At 42.1% G+C, this 26,266-nt stretch overlaps 1 long non-coding RNA gene across 1 annotated transcript; it reads left to right on the top strand.

The window, feature by feature from the left end:
• Nucleotides 1–725: 725 nt before the first annotated feature.
• LOC132333316 (uncharacterized) lies at nt 726–25,942 on the top strand. Its single transcript, XR_009488131.1, has 2 exons — nt 726–964; nt 25,522–25,942. It is a non-coding gene; the product is annotated as an uncharacterized LOC132333316 (long non-coding RNA).
• The last annotated feature ends 324 nt before the right edge of the window (nt 25,943–26,266 follow it).

The raw sequence follows: 26,266 nt of genomic DNA, 5'->3' as shown, positions 1-26,266 counted from the left end.
TCCACTGAGTAAAGAAACCAGGAGGGCACAGGCAGCAGCAAAGCAGCTGAGGAACAGAAGGCAGCATTTGTTTTGACTGATGCAACCTGACAAAAGCCAAGTAACGTGTCCATTTGCACAGCTGCATTTTGCTGTAGATGTGGCATGGACCGCACAAAGAATATTTAATGTAACAAATCAGTAATACAAAAAGGCAGGTTTTTTCCAGTTTCATACATAAAAATTTAATTCCTATCTATTTCAAAGAGATTCACACCACCCTTTTAGGCAAACCCTTTTTTTGGAATTAAACATATGATGGGTTTTATTGTGCAAAGTAGCACGGGTTCAAGCGGGATCAAGCTGTGAACAGAGACAACACCAGTTGTTGTACTTTAGAAAGTCTGGTGATTGAAACCTGGGTTAGTAAACCACAAAACATAAAGAAATGCCTGTCCACAGCTGGTTTAGGTTCCCAGAAATGTGCACAGCATGGGCAGAGGAGGAATGCTCAGGGAGAAGTAAGCAGCTCCAGTGTTAGCCTTTACTGCTTTTGGTCCCCCGGGAAATGCAAATCACCATCTGGTTACCTTTTTGATGAAGGAAGGGTTAAAAACCAGGTGTAACTGGAAAGAAAATTTCAGCTTCACTGAAGAGACAGAAAAGAAAAAAAAAAATAAAAAAAGCACAAGCCTAGCTGCACAAAGCCATCTGGGACTCTCATTACATATGGGCCTGAAGTGGGATTGCACCTCACTAAACAGAGCTCGGGCAACTCTTAACTGGGGCACAGGGAAACTGGGCTGCCTGCACAAGAGGACTCCCACTACCAACAGAACCAAGACCAGGCTCTAATCTAGGTTGGGTTGCCACAAGGATTCAAATTCACTCAGCATTAAAGCAGAGGAATTCTAGAACCTCTGAACTAAACAGTTTGTTTCTCCTCCCCCCAGACAAGAACTGTCAGACCTTTCCTGCTTAACAGGTGAGTAATTACTTATCAAATTTACAGCAAGCTGTTGATTGAAAACATACCATTTTGGAACTATTTTTATGCCAAACTTACATTATGATATTACACCATTCAATCTGCCATTATTTTTCAAAAGCAAAATATTTTGATTGAGCGAATCCATTTCCTTGATCTTCAAAACAGGACAGTTGAAATAGCAATTTCCCAAGAAGAGCAGAAGCAAAAAATATCCTCTGGCAGCTTATCTGCAGGGTTTAATGCATGGACTGCTAGAGCACTACCAGGGTGGGCTGCTTTCCATGCCCAGTGAGCCTTATTGTATGTACTGCTGGTCCTAATTGCTTTAGAACCTAATTGCTGTTACACCATTGAACCCAAGACAGAGGAGTTTTGTTGTGTTTTATCATGGCTTTTGTTGTTGTTCTTGTTGTTGTTTTTGCTTCAAATTCAAGGAATAAACAGACACCCCTCCCATGGCCCACCACATAGGAAGCAACCCTTAGACCACAGCTGCACTGAGCTAATCCAGCAACAAAAGTGTGGCAAGTGGAGAAAACCAAATTTTCAACCACCTTACACACTGCTCCTCCTCCCCAGGGATGGCAGGGTGCACTGTGGCACTTCTCAGTTATTTCCCTATAAGGAGAGGCACAAAATTTTCATCCTACACAAATGAGAGGCTCCCCAGCCACCTCTCCTTGCAGTTTCCTCCCATTCACACCATGTTTTCTGAGCATGATGACCATCTCCAGGTTCTAAAAGATCCTAGGAATAAGTGTAGGCTGCTTTGCTATAGGACAGAAAGTCCTTGGCCTCTGAGTGTAAAGGAGACAGGCCTGAAAGGTCCATGGGGTGTGTGCAGCCACTGGGCTGGGCCTGTACAGGAGAGATCACCCAGGAGTGCCAGGATCCACCACAGCCACAGCTCTGTCTGCACTAGAGCCAACATATTCTTTCATAATAATTCATTGGAATGAATGTGTCCCATAAAGTCCTGCTGAACCACTCTGCCACCTTCTGCAATACACAGGATGTTTAAAATGCAGAGGATCTTTTCTAACATAACTTTCCTTTTCTTTGTCACAACTGAAAATGTGAGGAGGCCCAGCTTGAGAGCACATGCAAGAGAGTACAACAGCAAATGCTTCTAGGTTAAAAATTTACCATGTCCTACATGCTTCTCACATGAAGAGGACAGCATCAATTACTTTTGCAATGTGCAAAAATGTACAGACAGACTGTGTTCTCCTGGGCTGAGGCTCTGTACATACAGTCAGCTAGACAAAGGAGCTACTTTGGGGCCTCAAAACGTATTCCAACAGATTTCCAGCTCCTCTGCTATGCTGACATTTTCCTGTGACAGGTCTTTTTTGCACTGCACAGTTAGCTTTGCTTGGAAAAATTGAATTATTAGCTTGTGTACAACTTGCTCAGATGATATGATATCTGCCCTGTCAAAAATATATCTTAATTAGTTAAGACAACAGGCATTTTCCAGAGCTGGCCTGTCGGATAACATATCCTAGCATAAGAGAATCTTAAGGGTGATTTCCCTCACAGAGCTTTAGTGAGACTATATTTCACCTTCTCCATGCAAGTCTTTTCTTTACCTTCTTGAGGGCTGATACAGCTTATCTTCAGGTCACTGAATATCATGAGACATCATTCTTAGAGCTTTAGTAATTTTTATTGTTTAAATATTTAAACAACAAAGCCTCCAGGGATGCAGAATTGCAGTAGAATACCCGCCAGAAATTTAAGGTGGAATACATGTCAGATATGTTTTAATTGTTCCTTGGTGTCCCCTGTTCCCTGCCTTCCTACAACAGCATTATTTACTGAGATAGATCCCAATAAATTTAAACATACTGTTATGATAAAACAGAGGGATCACAGCACAAAAGTTGATGCTTTCTAGCACCACCAGAGGAAAAAAAACCAATGAAGACAACCTTACAAACCCAGCCAAGCAAAACTGTTCAAATGGAGCAGGGACCATGAACCCTGCAATACCTTTATTGTGCCAACACAGCTCTCAGCACAGGTCACACAGAGGATGGTGATGTGCTCTCCTGTTTAACGTTCTCTTTCTGAAATTAACCTGAATGTCTGGTTTGTTGGCTTTACAATCATTGCTTTGGGGACAGTCAGAATTTATTGATTTAGTGTTCACTGTATTATATTGATTTAGTAATGCAAGAGATATTAAAATCTGGTTTAAGGTAGCAAGACTTGTACTCACAGAGCTGCAATGCCAACAGCATCAAACCCCTGGAGCTGGTACCCACTAACACAGCAGAGAAATGCAAATCCTCTGAAATCCAACACAGGCAAACTTTAATTTTTTTTTGTGGGATGGAGGGGGCAGGGTGCATGGGTGTTTCTGCTAGCTAGGGGAAAGGAACCACACAAGCTGGACAGCAGCCACTCTACTGCTGGGAGCAAACTAACCCAGACAAGCTATAGCTCCAAAATGATCAGCTTTAGTATCAGGCTACACTGTGTGCTAATCACACTTATTTTGTCCACTCAACTCATGCACACTGCAGGTGTTCTGGTGCTAATAACCCATTTGCTGTTCCTATTCCCTCTGTGCAGTGAATTGCTGACCATTACTCATTCTGTAAGTCTATTAAAAGCAAGAGAAAAGACACACGTGTGAAATGTTCAAAAACCATGCAAACAATGCAATGAAAGGCTGCTGCTTATGAGCACCTGGCAGAACTGGCTGAATTGGTCTTGGGTTCCAGTTGAGTGTGACACAGGTCTATCTGCAGGCAGTGCTCAGGAGGTCTGAGCAGCAGCAGCAGCAGCTCTCAGGATATCTGACTTTTGCCATGAATGAGTAGGAATTGTAGGGTCATCAGGATAATGGACATGAAGAATCATTTGAGCCTAAGGTGCAAAACCTGGGAGCCCATTTAATGCCAGTTACAGCAGACTGCATGAGCTCAGCAGCCTCCACAAAGCTCATATAGCCAAGAAAGGAACAGAAATATTGCAGGTATCACAAGTTTGATTTTGATACTAGCCTAGCTAAATCTCCCCTCTCTTACATGCACATGTGGAGACAACTTCAAGGTGTGTCACATCTGAGGGGACTCAGCTTGGTCTGTTGGTGTCAGAACAGGGACTACATAGGCAGAAGCTAAAACCAACACTCCAACCATGAGCAGTGCACCCACAGAAACTCTGGAACTATCTGCAGCCTGTGGATGAGCCAGCCTTACCCTTGCCAAGACACCAGGGTGGGGGGAGCCTGTTTCTCTTGTTTCTCCCACATCTGTTCCTTCTGCTTTGTAAGAGACTGAAGATTTGGTCCTTAGGAAGTATAAAATAAGTTTTCTCCATAACCTCTCTCACTCCTAAATGTCTTACTTTTATTTTACCAATTGTGCTTGGTAGTAAACCCACAAGTCTGAGGGATTTATTATCTGCAGGTGTCCAGGAGCCATGAGGAAAGCAGGAATGTGCACTGTCATTCCTTGTCCTGAAGCTCCCTCCCCTTGCTGAGTGACAGGTTCCTTCTAGGTGCCTCTGCATTGCTGTGGGGCACCTCACAGAGAGCACTAAGTGTAATCACACACCTGGATGGGCAATGATATAACTGTTGCAGTAATTTCTTTTCCTTAAGTTGTTAGTTTTTATCCTCCTTCCCTGGGAAACAGAGAGAGGTTGTTAAAAAATCTCGAGCACAGTCAGTAACTGTAATGGCAACAGACCACAGAATTCAAGCATTCACATCAGAAAATACCACGGCATACTCTGGAGGGGGTAACAGTCTATTTTTTCCTCAAGAAAATAGTTTCTATAATAAATATATCTGGACAGTTTACAAAGTCCTCAGAGGCTAACCAGTTAGCTGTAACAAGTTCTACACCTGACACATTTTTCTTCAGGGTAACTTGCTTCATTCAGAGTTTTAATGTTTAAATAAACTGCTGCCCAAATCAATAACCTACAAAATCATTCACTCAGGGAAAGTCCTTCAATCCTTCCCCCTGTTTTAAGTCAATTTATATGCTATGCCACAGCTACCTCCAGCTGCATTTCATTACCTTCCCACTCCATCTTGGAGCAGCCTCTCTGGAGTTTTGGCTACTATGTTCTCAGTGAGGAGGCCCACAATACTTTATTTTGTGCCAGCTTGTCTCAGACAGCTGAGAAGTCCTTCTGTCTTGTCTCAGGGTTTTAGATCACTGCTGTATTCCAGCAGAGGCAGTGAAATCTGAGGCCAAACAGCTGGAATGTATCCACTAGTCTTTCCTAGTGACAGTAACTCAAGAGCTATCATTGCTGCTGGCTTTGATAATCTCAGATAAAGCAGGTGTGGGAAGGAACAGACCTAGCCTGTAGTGATCCAATCCTATCTTATTTCCTTCCCAGCACCAAGTTTGTAGACAGCTGCTCTCCTACTGTGACATTTTTAAAAGATACTTATAATGTCTATTAACAAAACAGTTTTCCAAAGACTTCACAGAACACAGAACTGTTAGCCTCTGTAACTTCAATGATATGCAATCCTAAGCCAGAGAAGTATTTAAGTAAATGTTTTAAATGAAGCTGGTGGGTATTACTGTGCCAATAGAGAAGGGACCACTCACACACTTGAATCCTCTTCCCTAAATGCAAAGGCTCCTTCTGTGGTCAAGGGGGCTCCCTTGAGCAGCAGCAGGTGTATATCACATCCAATTTCCACATCCTTCCCAAGCTTACAGCCCCACAATAGCCAGAGACCCAATCAGAAGCTAGGCCTCATCATATGAGGACACAGAGGCTACAGAACATGCTTCACCTCAGACCACAGAAAATTGGCAGTGGCTGTGCAGGTGAACAGCCTGGATGGGATCAGTTCCAAGCCTTGCCTTTTGCCTCCTCACCCCAAGGCATGGAGCCTGTTTTCCAGCTGTCTGGAAGCAGCACAGTTACCAAAGGGAGAGGCAGGAGCCAGAAGTGCCTGCCCTTAATGCTCCTCACAGCCTCAGGCTCCTGCTCATTTACCTGAGATCCTCAGCTGTCAATGTGAGCACTCATACAGCCATTCTGTACCCCTTGGAGAAGACTCTGAACACCCTTTAGAGCACAGGTTTCTGGTGGAATCTACAGGAAGAAACAAGCCCTTAGCACAAAACAGGAGCTAGAGAGAAGAGATCCCATTATTTCAACACTGCTTGTTAGTGAATCATTGCAGTCATGCTGCCCCTCCATCTTCTTCAAATGCAGGAAGACCTCCCTCTAAAGCCTTAACTGAAAAAGTAGGAGTAAAAATAAATTACTTTGGGAGAGTTTCTCCATTGACGTCTCCCCTCCTCTATAGAAACAGTGTTGCATTTCTCTGTAGATGAACAGGAATCACTAAAAGGAAGGGAAACAGATTTCCCTCAGGCTCACTTCTAAATACACTGCTAGGCTACCTAAAGTAATGGCCCTCATTTACCAAACTGCTGAGGGCCTGCCTGCTCCCAGGGATTGCAGCTGACTCCAAGGGAACTGCTGCATGCACTGCAAGGCCCTTACTCATCACTTACAAGTTTGAGGTTCCTGTTTCTGAACACTTGCAAAAATCCTGAAAATTAGTGGGCTATACCTTACATTAATTTTTCAAATCCCTCTAGAAGCAGAGCAATGATGGAAATACTCAGAACCACAACATCAAACATGTTCCTGTGAGCCCCAGATGAGCTGGGGATGGCCACCCCTCCTGCTCCTTCCCTCTCCACCAGCCCTGGAGCTGCAAACACACAGAGTTGCTTCTGCTTGTCTTGATCTCTGAGGTTGATAGGCAGGCCTGAGCTGCTTCTCTCTCTCCTTTTTTCCACCAATACAAGATGGAGAGCGGCATGCTTCCATTTACAGAAAATCGTTGTGCTTAACTACATAAACTCAAGAAGCAAGTGTTTGGAAAAAGTACAAATTACATGAAAAAATGAAGCAAATTAAAAGATAAAAACTCCTCAGGCCAAGGAAATATCCAGAAACTACTCATTTGCTGCTGCTCACTGTTCTGAGACTACAAAGTCAGAGACACAATTGAAAAGAACAAGAGATCTTTAGGTTAGAATATTTTTTACCCTAAAAAAGCCTTCACCCCTTTTTATTTCATTTCTACTTTGGGAGAACAAATTATCTAGACTTGATTCTACCTGTCAATCACTGTGGACAGGAGCCTTCCCTGGCAGCCCAGTCTTTAGGAGTAGTTAATGCATTCCCTCTCCTCTGCCATCTTACATCAGAGAAGCTCCCAGCTAATGAGGTCCATACTAGGGCATGATAAGGTCACCTCAAAGTAAAATACCAGAGAAGAATACTGGCCAGAAATATATCAGAAATTTTTGCTTTGCCCATGGCTGCAAAAATAGATTTTTTACTGCCAGAGAAGCAAATTAAAAAGCTTTTAAAAAGCCAACCTTTAAAAGCCAACTGAAAAATATTAGAACTTTCTCCATTTGGGAGAAAAAAATCCAATAGAACCAAACAAGAATTGTCTTACAGATTTGCCCAGACTACCAGGAAAGCTGTGGAAGAATGATTAAAGAAAACATCACAAAGACCCAGGAAGATTCTGCATCCAAAATACTGTCATCCCAGAATAAACCTGTCAGTTTGTTACATATCCAGGTGGTGTTTTCCAGTAGCTTTTAAGATATTTGACATGCAGTTCTACCCTTGAGATGTGACACTGTGAAGATGGTACCTTCTTACTCAACAGATCATCTCTGCATGGATTTTCAGTCTCACCTCTGCTTACGTTAGGATTTCATCTGCCTTTCATCATTATTGTGCTGCAGATTCCATGGGATTCTGAGGGAGTTCTCTATAGCCTCAGGTTCACATGCCACTAGAGAACAACCCTGGGCTGGGGCACCTCAGGAACTGCTCAGGGATCAGGTCCCTCTTCAGTCAGATGCTCACAGTGGCCACACAGCACAAGAACAAAGGGGCATTGCCAGGTTCAGGTCCTTGGACCAGCTGAGCAGCCTCAAGGGCTCCAAACTGACCCCACTTCCACCTGTGCAACCTCTGGGGAAGGCAGAGGGAGGCACAGCTAGAAATGAGAGCAGCATTTGCACTGCAAAAACATTTCATCTGTGAACAAGGCAGCAGCTCCCTTCAGAAAGTCAATTCTTCTGCAAAACCTGGGTCTTACAGAAAGCTTTTTTAACCAAGATTAAGGACTCAAGTGGCAAAATACATGCAAAAACTTATATAGGCAAGGATGTAGGCCTCACTGAGGAGTGGAACAGAAAACTACTGTGCAGTGGAAAAGTTCAAAATAAGTCAGCGTCACCACAGTGTGTATTTTCAGAGAGGAAGGGAAAATCCAAACAGACCCAACATTTCTGTATGGAGCTGCAGGGCTTGCTGTACTGGAGCACACAAATCATCCAGTTTCATTCCCTATTTCTGGAAGCAGCTAACATGTCATGGTTTGAACAGAGCCAGAAAACAAAGCACTCCCTAGTGCTGCATGGAGCCATTTGTGCCAGACCTGACCCCTGCAGAAGACCTGCTCTCTGACCCTTCAGGTGATCTGACAAAACCTCACAGCCTCATGTTTTGCACTCTAACTCACTATAATTTCATCTGAAACCAGGCCCAGAAAATAAACTCAGGAGAGGTTTTTAACTACTGTTTGTTGAAGGAGAGAACATATTTTGAATCAAACAGATATTTGCACTTTTTCCTTTAAAAAGAGAGCATAAAGTAAGAGATCAAAACATCAACAGAACCAAGTCTTCTGCTTTTTGTCCTCTTGCTCAGCATACTCTGCAATAACACTTTCACTTGAATTTAAAGTCTGCTCACATAATCTAACACTCACTGAAAAGTAGAGGAAGGCAGAAAGACAAGGACAGAGTGTGAGAGTCCATCTGAAGCCAGAGCACACACACATGTATCAGTCTGTGTTTTCTAGTATACTTCCCATTGATCCTAACTCATCACCACCAGGCACAGCTAGTCAGAAAAATGTCTCTGTACTTCCTACAGTGTAGAAGGACAGTAAAAATTATTTTCTCAGGAATATAAGACAGGATATGACCGAAAAAAGGAGAAAGGAATACAAAAATAAACGACACTGTATATTTGTTTGACATGTCCCACTTTAAATCATTTGGAGTTTTTTTAGGTTCAAGCTTAAGGGAGAGTATTTTAGGACCAATATTTCAAAAGCCACCAAGTTACTACATAGTGCTAGATTGGACTTTGGAAGTAAGTGCAACATAAAAAGAACACGGGATTGAGAATAGATATAGCACATTTCAGTTTCCTCTGTTTTGTTGTTTACTGAGAAGGGAGCAGGAAGAGAATGGCATCCTTTTACATAATTTGCAAGCCCTTTACATTTCAGCTTTTAGAAGTCCCCAGGGAGCAGACAAGCATCAGTATCCCTGCAGCCTGAGCATGCATATCTGTACATAAAGGAGCAATCTTTTCAGGTTCAGCAGGTTTTGAAGATGAGGCTCCCTAAGAATGTCTCAACTACAAGACACAAATCAGTACCCAGAGCTGCAGACTCCTTGAGTGGTTCATTTCTGCCTTGATTCAGAGGATTATTAATGTGATTTGCTCCTGATACAGGTTCCAGGATCAGCAGTCAAAATCTGGCATGTCCATTGTGTGCCTGTTAATCTGTGCAAGCCACAGGACTCACAGAAGAACAGATGTAGACCCAGCTAAAGAAAACTGCTGAAGAAGCCCAAAGAGCCCTCAAAGGCTGCACACCTGAGTTCATTTTTCATGATTTGGGGACCACATTATTCCAGCAGCTGGCAACAGAACAACTGAATATTCACAGCTGTATAATATCTGGGTAGAAAAACAGCTTTTTAATATGGAAAAGTAATTTTACAGGAGCACACATGATTTTTCCAGTACAATGCACAAACACCAGGGTGGTTTTTGACATGGGCACTAACCAGACAGAATGAGAAGATAAAGAGAGACCCAGAGAGCACAAATGTCTCTGGGGTCTGGATTTTCACATATCAGGTCACTGGGGAAACAATGGAACAAGACCCAGATCCTTGGGAATGTTCTTCAAGGCCTTTTCCTTATGTCACTGTAGCTGAGAAAAAAAGTGTTTCTAACAGGCATAATGATGGGATTCCATGGAAGAATATTTCATGGCTGGAAACCAGCTTGCAGCAGCCTTCCCATTTCTTATTTTAATGTGTCATCTGTTGAGAGCAAAGAGAACCATCATGATATTAAAGCAATTTCTCTTTGACCTGTAGTGATCTCTAATTCACTGGACTCTGCAATTTGCTTTGTATTGGAGGTTAAGCACAGCTGCTGTAGCTGAGGACTGAAGGATGGCATTATATTACTCTGCTGTTTATGTCTCTCTCTGCAGTGCAGAGATCTCTTTTTTTACTAGAATGTACAGGGAAAGGAAGTTCAGAATGCATATTCATACTAGGATGTGCTCATGCTCTGAAGAGGGCTTTAATATAAAGCCAAAAAGTAATATTAGCTATTAGTAATATTAGTCACACAATTTATTCTTGAGGAACAACACTTTCCTTTGAATAGAAGAATTCTGCTAGCCAAAGAGGGGTTTTTACTTCTGTTGAAACCACATCTCTACTGTGAACAATATGACTTGCACAAAAGCTTTTTCTAACACCCAAATTGTATTCAAACCATAAAACAAAGGCAACTCTGACTCTGCCACTGCATTGATGCAGTAGATACAATGGAGATGTGCATGTAACTCCATTAGAAACGTATTCAATGGATTTCCCAAACTAATTGGTTTGTCATCTAATTGTCCTTTACAAAGTGGAGCTGACAGGACCAACAGGGGCCTCATCCTTTCATTCACTTTTTGGAAAACATCAGGAGCTCAGGTCTGGGTGTAGCAGGTTAGACAATGCAGATTGATGAGGCAGAAAAGCCTGAAAAGACAGCCTTCTTCCTGAGACAGGACGTGTGGAGGATGCCTTTCATGGCAAAAGGCTTTCTCAGAGAATGCACAGCTCCTTGCTGCCCTACAGAAACAGCTCTGGGGGAACAAAAGTATCTTCAGTTGGAGCAGTGGGAGAGCAGATTCAGCTGAGGGTGCAATTCACAATCTCAGGAGAGCTAACAGAAAAGAGCTCCCAGAGCAACACCAGAGATTAGACCTGCTGCTCCTCCACATTTTGGCTCCAGGTTCAGGATATCCCCTCCAAAAGAATTCACTGCAGGCCAGCCAGACACAGATCAATAGCTAAAGAGGATCCTGGATAACAGACAAGTTTTCCCGCCTTGTTGAATATTCCCAGCTGTCCAGCAGAAGCACAGCCTGTGCCATGGAGCAGTACCCTTTCAAGTACAGAAATGTGCACAGAGCCATGGAGTTCATGGCCAAACTGAGGATTGAGGAGTGCAGGATTGGCAGCAGTCCTCTCTTCCCAAAGGCACTAATCCAGTGAGCAGTGAGTTGCCCATCAGTTACCATGCACTCTCTCAGAACAACATTTTAAGAAGACCTGAAGGTGGCTCAACCTAAGTTTGTCAGGTAAGACATAGTAGTAAGCAAAATCCAACAACCAGGAGTGCCAGAATATCCTGAACAGAGGAGATGTTGAGCCTTAGTTTTGAAAAAAACAGGTGAACTGCAGCACATCTGCAGCTCCCAGGGCTCTGTATGTGCAGCAAACACACTCTTGCAGATGTCAGGCTTGTCTGCCAATGCCACAACTGAAGGACAATTGCCTACAAAGCTTCTGGAAAGGACTTGAATTCTTTTAATGGCCTTTCTGCTTGCTTGTCAAACACTTTTCTTATCTGAGTTAAATGTCATTAAAAACTCATTTGTTTAGTGTTCAATTAAAAACAGAGAGGAATCAAACTAATCAGTTTGGGTTTGAATTGCATCCTTTTCTGGTTTATTCACAGAAATTAAGCCTAGACTGCATCACAGGTCTGCTTTATCCCTCTCAAAGATTTGTTTCTCTTACCCTGTGTCTTAGTGCATCTCTCTTTGTGGTAGCAAAAGCCAGCTCAGACAGCCTGAACAGAATTCTCTTGTCAGATTTACAGCAGTGCAGGAGATGGCTTAATATTAACATCCTCCAAATCTCGAAGTTCACTTATATTTAAAACAATAGCTAAGAGATGCTTTTATTGATAAGCAGTTTAGCAATGCTTCACAGAGTTCCTTCAAGATTAGATTTCACCATGTCCTGGTTCAGGGCAAATTTGGGAGAGAACCCCCAAAGGGCCCCCCTAGGAAATCGGATTCTACCACCCCTCCCCCAACCGGTCCAGGAGAAAATACTTCCTTGGAGAAAAGTGGAAAAAAACTGTTTATTAAACAAGAAAACTTAATATTAAACAATAAAACCCCTTGCTGCTCCAAGGGAGATGACACACCCAGAAAGTCCCCTCCCCAGATTCCAGTTCAGCTCACTCAGTCCCTTATCAGTCCCTCCGGCGCTGGAAATGCCGTGGCCCAGGCCCAGCCCAGCCCACTGATGTGAGCTGCTGGTGCTCTTATGGCTGTTCAGTCCAGAGCAGGTGTGAACAGGTCCAGAGAAAAGGGGAAAAAAAGGAAAAAAACACAGTCCAGGGAACTTCTTTGCCTCAGCTAGCTAAACTAACTAAAAAGCAAGAAAAAAAAAGAGGGCCCTGTCCTGCCGTCTGCTCATCCGCAGAAAAACACACAGTCCAGAAGCAGGAATGTGTAGGAGTGAGTTCAGTGTCTGAAAACAAACTGCACGCCTCCTCTCCCCCCCTCAATCCTTGGAGCAAGTCTTAAAGGTGCAAAACTTACTATTCAGCATAAAGGGAACGAGACAATTGGGGATAAAAGCATCATATAGTCAACCTAGGACACACCAACAGTTCAAAATTTTCCTATAGAAAGTGGCTGCCTCACCTAAGATTTTATGGCCTGTTTATAGGCCTGAGAAAAAGGTCTTAAAATCAAAATGCAGATGCAACATTAGCTACAGCAGGCATCTCGAGATGATGAATTGGGTAACATCTAAAATGGCTGGGTTTTAAGGGTGCTGTTATAATGAGAAAGGAGGGTATTTAGAGCTGCAGGGGGCATTGTTTCCAATCTAAGAACCCAACTGGGTGCAGAAAACGATGCAGCTCTTATTTTCAAATAACCAGTGAGACTATGATGTGTGTTGCTCTGAAAGGCTGTGGACAGAGAAGCAGGTGGAAAGGGAAGTGCTGTAACAGGGATGTAGTGCTGAACATCTGATGTCAACCCCCAAATCCACATTCTGTACCACAACCTTCACAGACAGGCCACGTGGCACTGCAGCACATCTGCCCTGGGATTTTGCTAAACAGTAGCAAGTGTGCCACTCAAATGTTTGATCCTTGAACTTTCCCCAGGGATCCATTTTTCTGCACCCCCCATACCAGGAGAAGAAGGGGTCTGCACAGTGCCTTCCACATTTCTCTGTAGAAGGGGCACCCCAAAGTACAACAGGACCAGGGATACCAAACCAGCAAAGTGGACACACGAACTTCCCAAAGCTTTTTCTTTTACACACAAAGGAAGGATTCATTTCTTGAATGGAAAGCACCAACCCAATGTAAAAAAAGAAAAGGGATAAATGATTTATACACACAGACATTTCCTTGCTTGGAGGGGGATCAGAGCAGGGCTCCTTCTCTGACAAGAATGAGGGATACCAGAAGCAGGACACAATCTCTGTGTGTGTCAGGAACCCTTTTAGGGACTGCAGCAGTTTGTCAAGGTCTAGATAAGGATACAAGGATGACATGAGATGACCAGCTGGAAAACTACTGTCTGGTTAAACCTAGGATGAATTTGTTATCTAAGAAATGCCTTATTTCCCAAAAACCCCCTCATTCCATCTGTTCAAATCTTTGTCTCACATTTGTACCACCACCTTACATTGCCAGTTTAGTGGGGCTGCTTTAGGGCCTTATCAAGATCATCATTTATCAATATTGCCTCTCAAATAAATCAATCTAACTAAAAACAAACACAAAACCAAACCTTACTACACATATTTACCATTAATTGTTGAGGCAATCACCACTGTGGCTGTGGCAATGGCTCCTGTCCTTTTTTTTTCTGAAAAGCTGAAAGCTTGGAGCTGAGCAGATTTTAGACCTTGCATGGTAAGAAGAGAAATCTGCACTCTTTCCACTCACTGGTGGGAATTCAGCTACAGCCATCACTCAAACACAAAAATGTCTGTTCAAGAGCAGTTTGACCCCCGTATCAATCTTAAAATATCAACCAATATTGAAGTGTTTAAAAAGTGAAATGGCATAATACTGAAAAAATTATTACTTTAAAGGTTTTGTCAGTTTCCTTAAAATTTTCAACTGCTACATGAGGAGAAAACAGAAATCTGAAATCACTGGTTTTTATAATAATTTTTGTTCTACGTGTTGTTTGCAAATAGCTCTTTTCTAGAATTACAGACACAATATCCTCCATCTGATCTTGCAAATAGGAATCTGATCTATTTAATTCAGACATTTCCACTTAGAGTTCAGCTGTCAACACCAAAAATACAGGAAAACATCCACAGAATTTTGGTTTGGTGTTTTTTTTGCTTGCATCAAATCTACATATGTACATAATATTATAAAAATTATTATGGAAGTAAAATAATAATTCACATAATAAATATATCTGGGTTGAAGAACAAGCACCTGGGCATCTCTAATTCTAGTATTCATTAATATTTAAATGAATAAATGGTTTAAGAGCTTAATATTCTAATATTCTCTTATTCCTGCTTTCCACGTGCAGTGGAGTACAAAATGCTACCAGGCATTTCTGATTTATCCACTTGTAAAGCACAAGAAACTGCCAGGCAGCAATTAATTTGAAAATACAATCCCAGAGTGCCACATTCTGCTGCCCCACAGCTCCAAAGGCATCAGTGCTGTGAGGAGTTCAGCTGGACCCAGGCAATGCCCTGTGCTCCCAGGGAGGCTGCAAACATCAACCACCACACTGCAATTCCCACTTGTTGCTTCAGCACAGAAGCCAAAGTTTTGAGATTTTTTTTTTCCTGTTCTAATTAACATTGCAAATCAGTGCAAAAAGAATTTGCCAGATCTCATCTGTCAAAACACTTATGGATATCGTGTGAAATGTGTGTTTCTACACTTCACATTAGATGCAAAAGTGTGCTGGAGGAGACCTGAAGAGCAGTTAGCTTGAGAATTCTGACACAAAAGATGAGCTCACCATTCTGTTCTTTATGAAATTGGTTAAGAGCAGCATTTCCACAAAAGCCAAGATTTCTTCCTTCCCCAAGAAGCCCAAACACTTGTACTGTTTGGATCCCACAGCAACTATCCAGATACTGGGGGAAACTGGAAAAGATGAAACCAAAGATTATTTTGCTTGTTCTCCCTTTTTCTTTCTTATCTACCAAAGGACAAATTCTGCCTTGTGAGTCTCAGGGGAAGCACAGCATTATCAATGCAGGAAAAGGAGGGTACAAAGTCAATATGAATCAAACACAACCAGTGAGCAATGAACAGTGCTGCTGTAAGAAGCCCTAACAGGCTGAACAAACACTGAACCACAGATCACTTCATTAATACTTTGCCTTATTGTTTTTCTAACCTTTTTTTTTCCCCTTTTCATTTATATTATGTGATAGGAACCTTGTTGACCACCCCTTCACTCCAGCACTCTTTTAAAACATGTTTTATATTAATCATAACTGGGAAATCAAGGATTTTCTCCAAGCTTTTCTCCTAGCTTTTGGGGATTTAGGGAGGTTGATTTTATAGTTTTTCCTTGGAAAGGCAGGAGTGATGAATCTGTAACAGAGATTTCTTTTCTAGCTCCATTGGAGGCTGAGGATGGCAACAAATACTTTGTCCAACGTTCAGTTTCCCTGTCAGTCAGTCTGCAGCCTCTTCCTTTCTCCATTGCTCCTCAGCAGTAAAAAAACCACAGAGGGAATTTTGCAGTGAAAAATTGTACTACAAATGCTCCAGGAAGAATGAAGCACACTCTGGGAACTCAGCCCATAGGGGGAGCTGCAGCCATCCATTCCCTCCCCTGCTGGGTCAGAGGGGATACTTTTTATGAAGGTTTTATGAGCTGAGTTTTGGCAATGTCCTTGGGATCACTGCCTTCCTGCCAGGCAGCAGAAGCAGAACCACAAACCACAGGAGAAGCTGTGACTCTGGTACTTGCAGTGCAACATTTACTTATTTGGGTGCTCCACATTTCAGGGAAGAGAGGTGGGCACTGCTTAAGATGTGCTTGTAAACATGATGCTGTGTGCTGGACTTTGAGGTACAATGCATGGCCACATAAATCTCACTCAGTATGAAAACATTTGCATTGAACACTGGCTATATATAAACCTTAAATACTCCAGCACTTTAAGAAAAATCTATATTTTATGGATTAAAATATGCATAAGTTTAAATTTATCTGTGCATTTCTTCTTTGGAAACTGTTCCTTGAGAATAACATTAATATTTATTGCATTTTCCATGTCTGAGCAATTATACAGGCATAAATTCTTCAAGAGCTGATTCTGTGGGACCTGAGTGGTTACATGGAATTCTATTTATGTCAGTGGAATAGCAGGTAGGGACCTGTGCAAGATCTGTGCTTGGCTTTGGAAACAGCCCATTCCTCTAAATTCTTCTATGGGCTTTGTTTCTGTGGGCTCTGACATGCTTTGATACCTCGGAGAATTTATTCTCATTTTCTACAAGAAAATACAGATCTTTAAACAAAAATTGAATGAGCACATTGAATTATCAGGTCAGCTGGCATCCTTGATTTCTTCACTGAGTCCAAGGAAGGAAGCTTTTTATCAAGAGCATCCTGTCAGTTGCTAAACACCTGATTGTTTTCTGGAACTACAATTGAAATTCCTACTTGCAGCAAATCTATCAAGTGAAAGCCATTGAAATGCAATTAAAAATAAGATAAAGGCCAAAAAATCATGAATCCATCCTATCTGCACCCCTGAGAGAAACAGCAAATCAAATTACACTGAATGGAAAAGTAAATTATGAATCTACTAAGTGAGATGAACAAATTAACTTCCCAGTTCCATTTCAATATGGACTTCCTGCACAACTAAAACCCCTCTCTCCTTCTGCCTTCAGGAGAGTGTGCCTTCAGCTGGCAAAGACAGAATGCTAGCCACTCACAAAGGTGACTTTTTTGGACAAATGAGGAAACTTTAATGAATTCCCCACTCTGCAGACGGCTGTAGTATATGTTAGAGCACCTGCTGCAACTCACTTCATATCACATTGCAGTTATGAAAAATAGTTTGCTATTTTGGAACCCTCTGGCAGCCTAAGTGAATCACTGAGGGCCCAAAGCTCATTTATCTTTTGTCAGAACTGAAGCCAAATGAACGCCATCTTGCCCAGCAGCTGAAGAATGGGGGGAAAAACACTCTGCAAGTAAAAATAACCAGAAGAGCTTGCAAGAGTTGCAAAGACAAAGAACTTCTAGCAGGTAATAAAAAGCTTTTCACAACTCACTCAAGCTTTTTAGACCAAAGTATTTCATTCAACTTTCTGAGGAAAGCAACTGAGGGAGGGAGAGGGAGGGAGAGAGGGAGGGAGAGGAAGAGGGAGGGGGAGAGGGAGGGGGAGAGGGAGGCTGAGTCCCACTCACACCACCATGGCTGGGTGACCTGCTGGCTGCATACAGAATGACAACTTTAGGGGTTTAGATCCAGGTGTCACACAGATGTAAGGCACCTCCAAAGCAGCAAAGCAAACCCGAATGATGCTGCTTGGCAAGGCCTGTGGAAGCTGTAGGACAGGTGGAGGAAATTGGGTACTGTGTGTTATGAATATAGGGGCTAGCTGCTCTTTCAATCCTTTTAACCAGCAGACATCACCTGTGCCACTCTCAAAGATGCACACACTGCTTTGGCTCCCCACAGCTCTGCTGACACCAATACTTTCATCATTTCAGTGTTGACTTCCTCCAGGATTTTATGTAGTTCTTAATAGTGCAGAAAGCAGAGTGCAAGGTGATAAACTCATCACATATACCACAGTTGTTCATATGGGATCCTTTCCATATATTTCCATTTGGAATATTTCAGTGAATACATGAATTATTTTACTGAATGGAGGCAATGTTACCTGCATTTGCCCCTAGCAGATCTCTGTGGTCACTGACATAAAGCAAAACCAGCTCCTCTGCACTCCTGAAGTCCAGCAACATATTGGTATTTTTTCCTTAGAAAAACACAGTAATAATATAGAGAGAGGTAGCATCTTCTACTAGATCAACTAGAAGAGTTTGAAACATAAAAGGTTTTGTCACAAAAGCCCCTTTCCTCTCCCTGCTATGCTTGCTGGTCTAATGAAAGACAGGCCCTCTGCACATCCTGCATTTTTCAAGTATGCAATAACCACACAACCTGAATGTGAGGAGTACCTCAGCAGAGGCAGACACACCTTTCCTTTCTTCTTTCCCTTATGTCTGGTAAAGCCCAAGTTCATGAGCATGTTGGGGTTGTACATTTAAGCTTCGAAAGGAAATATTTTGTTCTGTGGCCATGAAGGATATACAGTAGTCCTTGCAACCACTGTAAGGAGAATTTTAAGGCAACCTATTTCAGGGAAAAAGATAAAGCCAGGCATTAGCCCTGTTTCATGTATGTGACTATTACACAGGGTTCATGTGTCACTTTCCTCTCATGCTTCTTAATTATCTTTTCCAGCTATTAAAGACACTATTCTGGTATTAGTAGATACATAATAACAAATAAAATACAGAAAATATGGAATGATCCACAGAATGAAGCTACACATTCAAGTTCAGCAAAATCTGAACACAGCTGTACTTTTTCCCTTCATCCTTGCAGTTTGTAAGACAAAGAGCTTTAAAACAAAGCTCTGCTCTTTGTTTGCTGCAGAATGAAGTGTACCTCTGTGTGACAGGATCTTCATGACTAGATGCCCTGACAGCAATGTCTACTTCATACACAAAACTAAAACATGGAACAATACAGGGAATCAAAAAAAGACAGATCAATGCTTTTAGGCAGAAAAACTTTGAATCAAGATGTCAAATGATTTCATTTAAGACTTGTGATTTCTCTAGCTTACAAACAACCATTGACTTCCAGCCAATGAGGCTTCTCTTGATTTCCCTGGGATCCAGATCTGGGCTTTTAATTACCTTTGATTCTTTGACATTTTGATAAAATGATCTTAAACACTTGTACTGAACTTCAACTGGAAAGCTCAAGAGTTTTAAATAATTCTCACCAATCCAATTCCTTTACTGGCATCAGTTTAAATGCACCACAGACTGTTCACAGACTGAAAAAGAGTCTCAGAAGAACAACAGGAAAGCAGGAAATGAGCAATGCAGCAGCATCATTTACAAACAGAACAATAACACCTCCCTCTTAATGACCTGAGAAAGTCAACATGGGGTTCTTACACATAGTGTCAGTGTTCATGACACTTGGAATCACTTCTTTAAAAATCTATTCTATAAAAAATCATATAAAGAACAGAAAAGCTGCCTTTATAGACCCCAAATCTTCTTTGAGCTGCATGTCAGCAATGACATTTGAACAGTGAAATCTTATTTCCTGGGTTTAACTTCAAATTCAAATTACAAGAAAACATCATAGCCATATCCAGCTCAGCAGCACTAACTTGAGAACTCAGTTCCTAAGGTAGTTTCCAACATGTTCAAATATTCTGCTCCAACCCAGATTCCCTCTGCTCCCTCAAAGGTGAATGGAGCTACAAAATACTCAGATTACATGAAATTATTCAGGTTAATCATGACAGGAAGAGTATGAAGCTCTTAAGAGGGAGCCTGGTGGGCAAGCAACATTGTCAAATGTGAGATCCAAATGCAATTAATGCCAAATATTCTACACTGGAAGGAATAATCTCAATCACAGCAGCATCTTACAGGCTCTGCATTACATCCTGACAGACATGTACATCTTTGTAGATAACTGAATGAAGAAACAATCCCAAACAAGAGATAACAAAAACCCTAAGATGCAAAATACATTATACAGAAAATAAATTAGGAAAGTAATTTTGATTCCATATATGCAATTCAGAAATCTAATCTCCTTTATTGGATTGGGGTTTTATGACTTTGAAAAGAAGCAGGAAAACATGATGGAGTGCTTTATGAGTGGCAAGTACTAAGAATGATCAGGAGCATTGAAAAAATCCTCACCATATATGAAGCTGAAAGAGTCAGGGGTTAATCCTCAGACAACCTAAATGCAGGAAGATGTGACTATTTTGACCACAGTAAACAGAAATCTGGTGAGAAGAATTCTAGTTAGAAATCTATTTCCCCAAAACAGAGGAAAATAATTTTCTTTTTGATTTACAGTTAGGTTGTACAACTTATTTCTAGTGATGGCCAAAAACTTGACATAATTCCAACAAGCTAAGATACAATGCTGGGAAAAAAATCCTGAAGTAAGGTTTGTTCACCTGGCCTAAGACAGGCTTCAGCCAGGGGTGAGCAGGGAGCAGCTCCACCACTGGAGAGTCACACACAGTGCTAAAGCAGCCAGAGCATCACTGCTACAGACAGTGTTTACTCATCCAACATCAGGGATTTCACAGACTACAATCCTCCATTTCTGTCCCTGCCACAAGTTTCTTCCATAACTTTCCTACTCCTGCACTTCTAGCTTTTCTTCTAGCAAAGTAAAAATACTCCTTTACAGAGGAAAGCTGTAAGAACAATGCCAGCCACTTGGCCTCATGCCATGCTTTGGGAGAGTTGTCAATGGAGTGCACACCAGAGCAAGTGCACCATGCAGGAAACAAAGAACATTTAATGGTATCAGTGTGACCACAAGTGTTGGGAGGCATCTCAGAGTCTGAGGCTTCAGTCAGTTGCTGCTCTCCACACCAAGAACAGATCAATCAAGATACTCATGAGGTGAACTGAATACTGAGAGTAACATTCTTTAAAAGGCTCATCATGGACGGAGTCTATATTTTTCTGTTTCAACACTTGATATGAACAAACTCACCTGCCCCCTTCCTCCCCCAGTCACTTCTTTAACTGTGATTGCAGCTCCAGCCTGCAGCTGCTGTGGCCAGTGGGCTCAGTCTCTAAGCTCAGGGAATTCTCTTCCAGTTAGCAGGCAGAGGGATTCAAGCAGAAAACACCTCATCTTCAAAAACAAAATATTACTGATGTGGATAGAGCCTGTTCGATTTCTGATGGTGCTCATCAGTCAGACATTTGACATGGGCCATGTTTGGGCTCAGAAACAAAGACAGCAGCAATTTCAGGAGTCACCTGTTCAGCTACAGGCAGAGGTGTGGGGGCAAAAGGGGCAAGAACACCCATGGAAATCAAGGGGTGAAGCAGCAAAGCTTCCCCACAGGGGCTACAGTGGGGAGGAGATGGTGTGCAAGAGAGACACATCCCAGTCTTCTGTTTCACAGGACAAGAGCTCTCTGTTAACAACAGGGATTTGTACATCTTGCTATTGGCTCTGTTCTACCCAGTGACCTTACTTAGAGATTTTTCTCTCTGGGAATAGGTAACATCCAAATTGACAAACAAACCCTATATTATATACACATAGTACTATACTCCCTGCACTACTTGAAACCTTTTAGCTGAAATTAATATTTGTTCTTTAGCAGAGTTATTCAGGTGCTGCAACTTGTTTTCATTTCACTTTTTTACATGCAGAAAAAGACTCTGCTTTCCCCTCCTATTCTGAAGCCATTCACCATTTAAAAAAGAACAATGGGATGCGTCACATGAAATTTTCTCTTGAAAATATTTATTCGTGGAAGAAAGCAGTGCTCCTCCCCCTTCTTTAGAGTTTAAATATAAAATTAATCTAGGAAAATCATGTCAAAGCAGATCTCTCTATAAAAACATTGCAAAGAGGTAAATGGTCCCATGGTGCTGGAGAAGCCCCAGGCAGTCACAGCAGAAATGAGACCACACCAGTACTGACCCTAGCAGCAAAGCCCCTGAACTTGGAACCCAGTTCAAGGAAGCACCATAGCTGCTGTGCATGGAATTTTGTGAACTCTGTTCTGCTCCTTCTCCTGCCAGAGAGGAAAACTCTCCCGTGTTACTCCAATACTGAAATACTTTCATATGCAAATATATCAGGAACAGCATAGCCTCCAGGGCACTGGCAGAGCCTGAGAGGCACCAGACTCCAGGAGCTGCTCATTAGAGGTATGTTCTGATCAGGACAGCAACCCAAAGGGATTCCAGCTGTATCCACTCTCTTCCTTCCCACAAAATACAGGACATCTAGACTTCCAGAAAATTCCTGAGCAGTTCTGGTTTCCTCATCAGGAAATCCAAATGCAATGGACTGCTCAAAACCAGAGAGCTTTCCTAGGAACAGACTGAGTTCAAAGACATGCTGTTCATAATGGGTTCCCTAGGTCCACAGGGCATTTTCAGGTCAAAGAGAAAGGCATTCTTCCATCTCCTTAGTCACTAGCAGCCTGAAGAATGCCAGTGGGATGGGAGTGACTGATCAGACACAGGCATTGAGGCTGGGGTCTTTCCTCAGCCTCCAAGCACAGCACTGGGAGGATTATTCCCCTCTGCAGACACACCAAGGGATGCTTTCAAACCTGAAATTATTGTGCCTAAATACATTTCCTACACAGCTCTAAACTGCCTCCCATGGCAAGTTTCCTTCTGCCAACACAAAGGTTATGCTGTGTCATACTCCTGCCATAGCACACAAAACAACCCTTCAGGGAAAAATGCCCTTAGACAAGGACAGGCTGCTTTTGCCCTCGAACACAAGACAGGGCTTATTTTTCAGTAGGATGCTTAAAACATTTCAGACACAACAGATAAATTTAACTAACATGATGTGAAATAAAAACAACAAAACAACCTAAAGAACCCCAGAACTTTAAAGGTAGCAGAATGAGGTATGTTTGCCCTAGAGCACACAGGCAGCAAGGGAGGCAGGAAAGAAAGGCTCTGCATCTCCACTTCTGACACAAAGCACCACCTCCTTTTTCTTATACATCCTTATCATAAATATTTGCTGCTACCTGGGTGGGTAGAGAGCCTGTTGTATGTTGTTTAAATGATCTGGCTCACACTTCTGCAGAAAAGTCTTCTCATATAGCTTTAACTACTAAACATCTGCTGGAGGTGTTTCTTATGCCAAAAAAGTGTCATATCAAGAAGGTCACTCACATTGTGCTAACACCTCAATAAGTTATCCTTTCTTTGTTTGGCTTGATGCTCTAACATTTAGAGACATTTGAAGTTTTCTACACTACTAGCAAGCAGCTTGTTGAGAATTATGGAGTGAAGGTTACATTGAAAGTGTCCTTTTCCTTTTAGATGAAGTTTGTGTGCAATACTCCAAAGCAATCTAAGAAGCTCTGTCCTCATTAATCCAAGTTTGGAGTCTGAAAGTACAGTATCAAAAGGCTTTGCTCCCCTGCCTGTGCTGCATAATTTCTCTCTCTCTGCTCTCCTCCTCCTCCATTTTACCTTTGTAGCTATAATAGAGAGCTTCTTAATGTTTCTGTGTTGGGCAACAACAAGGTACAAAAGAGAGAGTTGTCTGTACTTACAATTTCAACTCCTTTGTAAATTCTTCTTGTTATGGTCTGTCCTTCTCCACTTTACATTACTCACCAACAGAAGACAAAGATCCCTAAGCACAGGAATGTGAAACTTGCACACTTTCTATATGAAAATGGAATCCCTACTTACAGGAATTACTCACTATTTAGATAATGCAAATGAGCTGTCACACACTGAAAGAAATTTGGCTCTCCGTGTTGTGAACGTGGCTGTGTTTACAGACAGACTCTGAAACTCAGCTCTGGGGACTGCATTGGGTTCTTGACAAGGTATTTTAAGAAGGGTATGAGGCAGTACACCAGAGAAACAGAATCAGAGAGCAAGACAGATCTCTTTCTAGTAAGGCTATGGACAGCAACACTGCACATTCATCCAGCTTTGTGGATAAAAGGAGCAGAATTTAGCTAATCCTCACACACAGAAGCAGTGCTATTACAATTGCTCAGCCATTCTGGGGTGAATCTGGATCATTTGAGTTTTAAGACTATTATGATGGCTTTACATTTCACTGAGCAGACTATTACATGTATAATTCAGAAAGACAGTGAATACTTAAATGTGGATTTCAAGTTCTCTGTGCAGAAGAAAACAGTGGACAGTTCAGACCTCTGTGGATATCATCTCTTACCAAGTATCAGGACAAAACTAAGTATTTCTAGTAAAATACACACAGCACTTCCACACACTTTAGGAAGAATGATACCAACACACTTCTGGGAAGAATAAATAATCTTTGTACAACTTGTTTTGTTCCCTTCAACTCCCCTATCCTACATTAGAAGAAAAAAAAATTATCTGGCTTTTATTATACATGAAATGTCATTTCTGTATTTTACTACACTACCCTAATATATTCATTATATTATATACTCATTATCTATTATATAGTCATCAGAATAGTGTTTGTTCACTATTTCTTAATCCCTTCAAACTTAACCTCCATATTTTTATTATTTTCTAATCAGTGGATTACTGCATTTTGTACTTCACTGCTTCAGAAATACAAAATTTTCATTTGCTTTTGTGGCTAGAGCACAACACAACAACAGCAAAAGGCAAATTACTGAAGAGAAAGAAAACTTCTTAAGACACAGCTATATCTGAGAGCTTTTAACCAAATACTGCACATGTAAGCAGTATTCAGGTGAAAATAACACAGTATATTTGAAAATAATAAGGCACAGAAGAGAAAGGCTAGCCTTTATTTATTTGGATTCAAAGCACTGCTTCTTGCCACCATCACAAAACTGCCTCTGTCCAGCTTACAAGTCATTTTTAACAATTGCACAGCTACATTTGTGTCTTCCTGAAAATTCCCTTTTGAATATTGGTCTGCCTTCCTCACATTTGGCCTTGAAACCAGCTGGACCCTGGTGGAAAATGCCAGAGGGGTTCCTTCAGCAGAGATAACTGATCTAAGGCAACTGCACCCAATGCAAAGGTCCATGTCAGAGCCCTGCTTTCAGTGGAGACCAAAAGCAGGTCCCCAGGGCAGAGCAGAAATGCAGAACTGCTGCTTCTTTGGGGCACTGACTGCAGCTGAGCCCCCAGGGATTTGCAGCTCAGCAGTTTCCTGAGCTAGAGCAGTTTCTGGGTGTTTAACATCCTTCAAGGATTTCTCTTCCACAAAATTGTGCAGGCTCCTCTACAACAGCTCTGCTGGACTTTCAGAGAAGTGTTTCACAAATAAATACAAAGCAATTTTCCAGCCAAGAATCTATGGAAAGAGGGGAAGCACGGCCTAAAGAGTACATGAGGAACCTGCAGACTCTTGCAGATGAACTTTCTATCTGCTCATTTCGAGTTCATGCCATCAGAACTGAAAGCACAATTTTATGCTGCTGAAACATCTGGGTGACCTACACTGACACTTGAGCAGGGAAGGTATGAGGGATCACCACTGTATCTGGGATGGAAGAGTGTCCTGGATTGCCAAGCAAATTGTATTCTATCTGCCACCAGTTGTCTTCTGTTCAGTGGGCAGTCTTCCTTATCTCTTCCACAACCAATCCTCTCTCAGGGAGACATCTGCTGATAACAGATTATTCAATGTCACTGCATGGCTGATAAGAACTACAGCATCCCTTTGGGAGATGGGAGCTCAGAGGGAGGAGCCAAGCATTCCTACCCAGGTGTAATCTGGAGATTCTGGAACACCAGCACAGCTTCTCCACTGGATTTCCCAGAGGAGCAGCAGCTGCCTCTTCCACTGCATCTTCAGAGGAAGACTGCACCTTTCTACAGGACCCCTGCTTCAGCAGAACCACCCCTGGCACTGCAGGAGGGCTGCAGCCACAATTCCAATGGGACTGCTGCCAGCACCCTGACCCACAGGGTGTCAGGTTGTGTTCTGATTCTGTCAGTGTTGTTTTGGTTTACTGCATTGTTTATTTTATCTTTTTATTTTCTCCCCTAATAAAGAACTGTTATTCCTGCTCCCATATTTTTGCCTGAGAGCCCCTCTTAATTTCAAATTTATAGCAATTCAGAGGGAGGGGGTTTACATTTTCCATTTCAGGGAGGCTCCTGCCTTCCTTAGCAGACACCTGTCTCTCTAAACCAAGACAAAGAGGTACAAGGGAAGAGGGAAAGCTGCCATCTCCTGTGGCCAAGGAAAACAAATCCCAGACAAGTTTTATGTTTTCAGACCTGAACAAAGCATTCTGACATACAGAGTCACCCCCTGGCAGAGGGTCATCACCTGGGGAAAAAGCCATTCAAGCAAGGGGGGACAAGCCAGTTGTGGCCTTCCAGGTTCTGCAGCT

The sequence above is a fragment of the Haemorhous mexicanus genome, chromosome 13 (assembly GCF_027477595.1).
Source record: "Haemorhous mexicanus isolate bHaeMex1 chromosome 13, bHaeMex1.pri, whole genome shotgun sequence".
NCBI lineage: Eukaryota > Metazoa > Chordata > Aves > Passeriformes > Fringillidae > Haemorhous > Haemorhous mexicanus.
The sequence above is the reverse complement of the archived record's forward strand: the minus strand, read 5'-3'. Positions and strand labels throughout refer to the sequence as shown.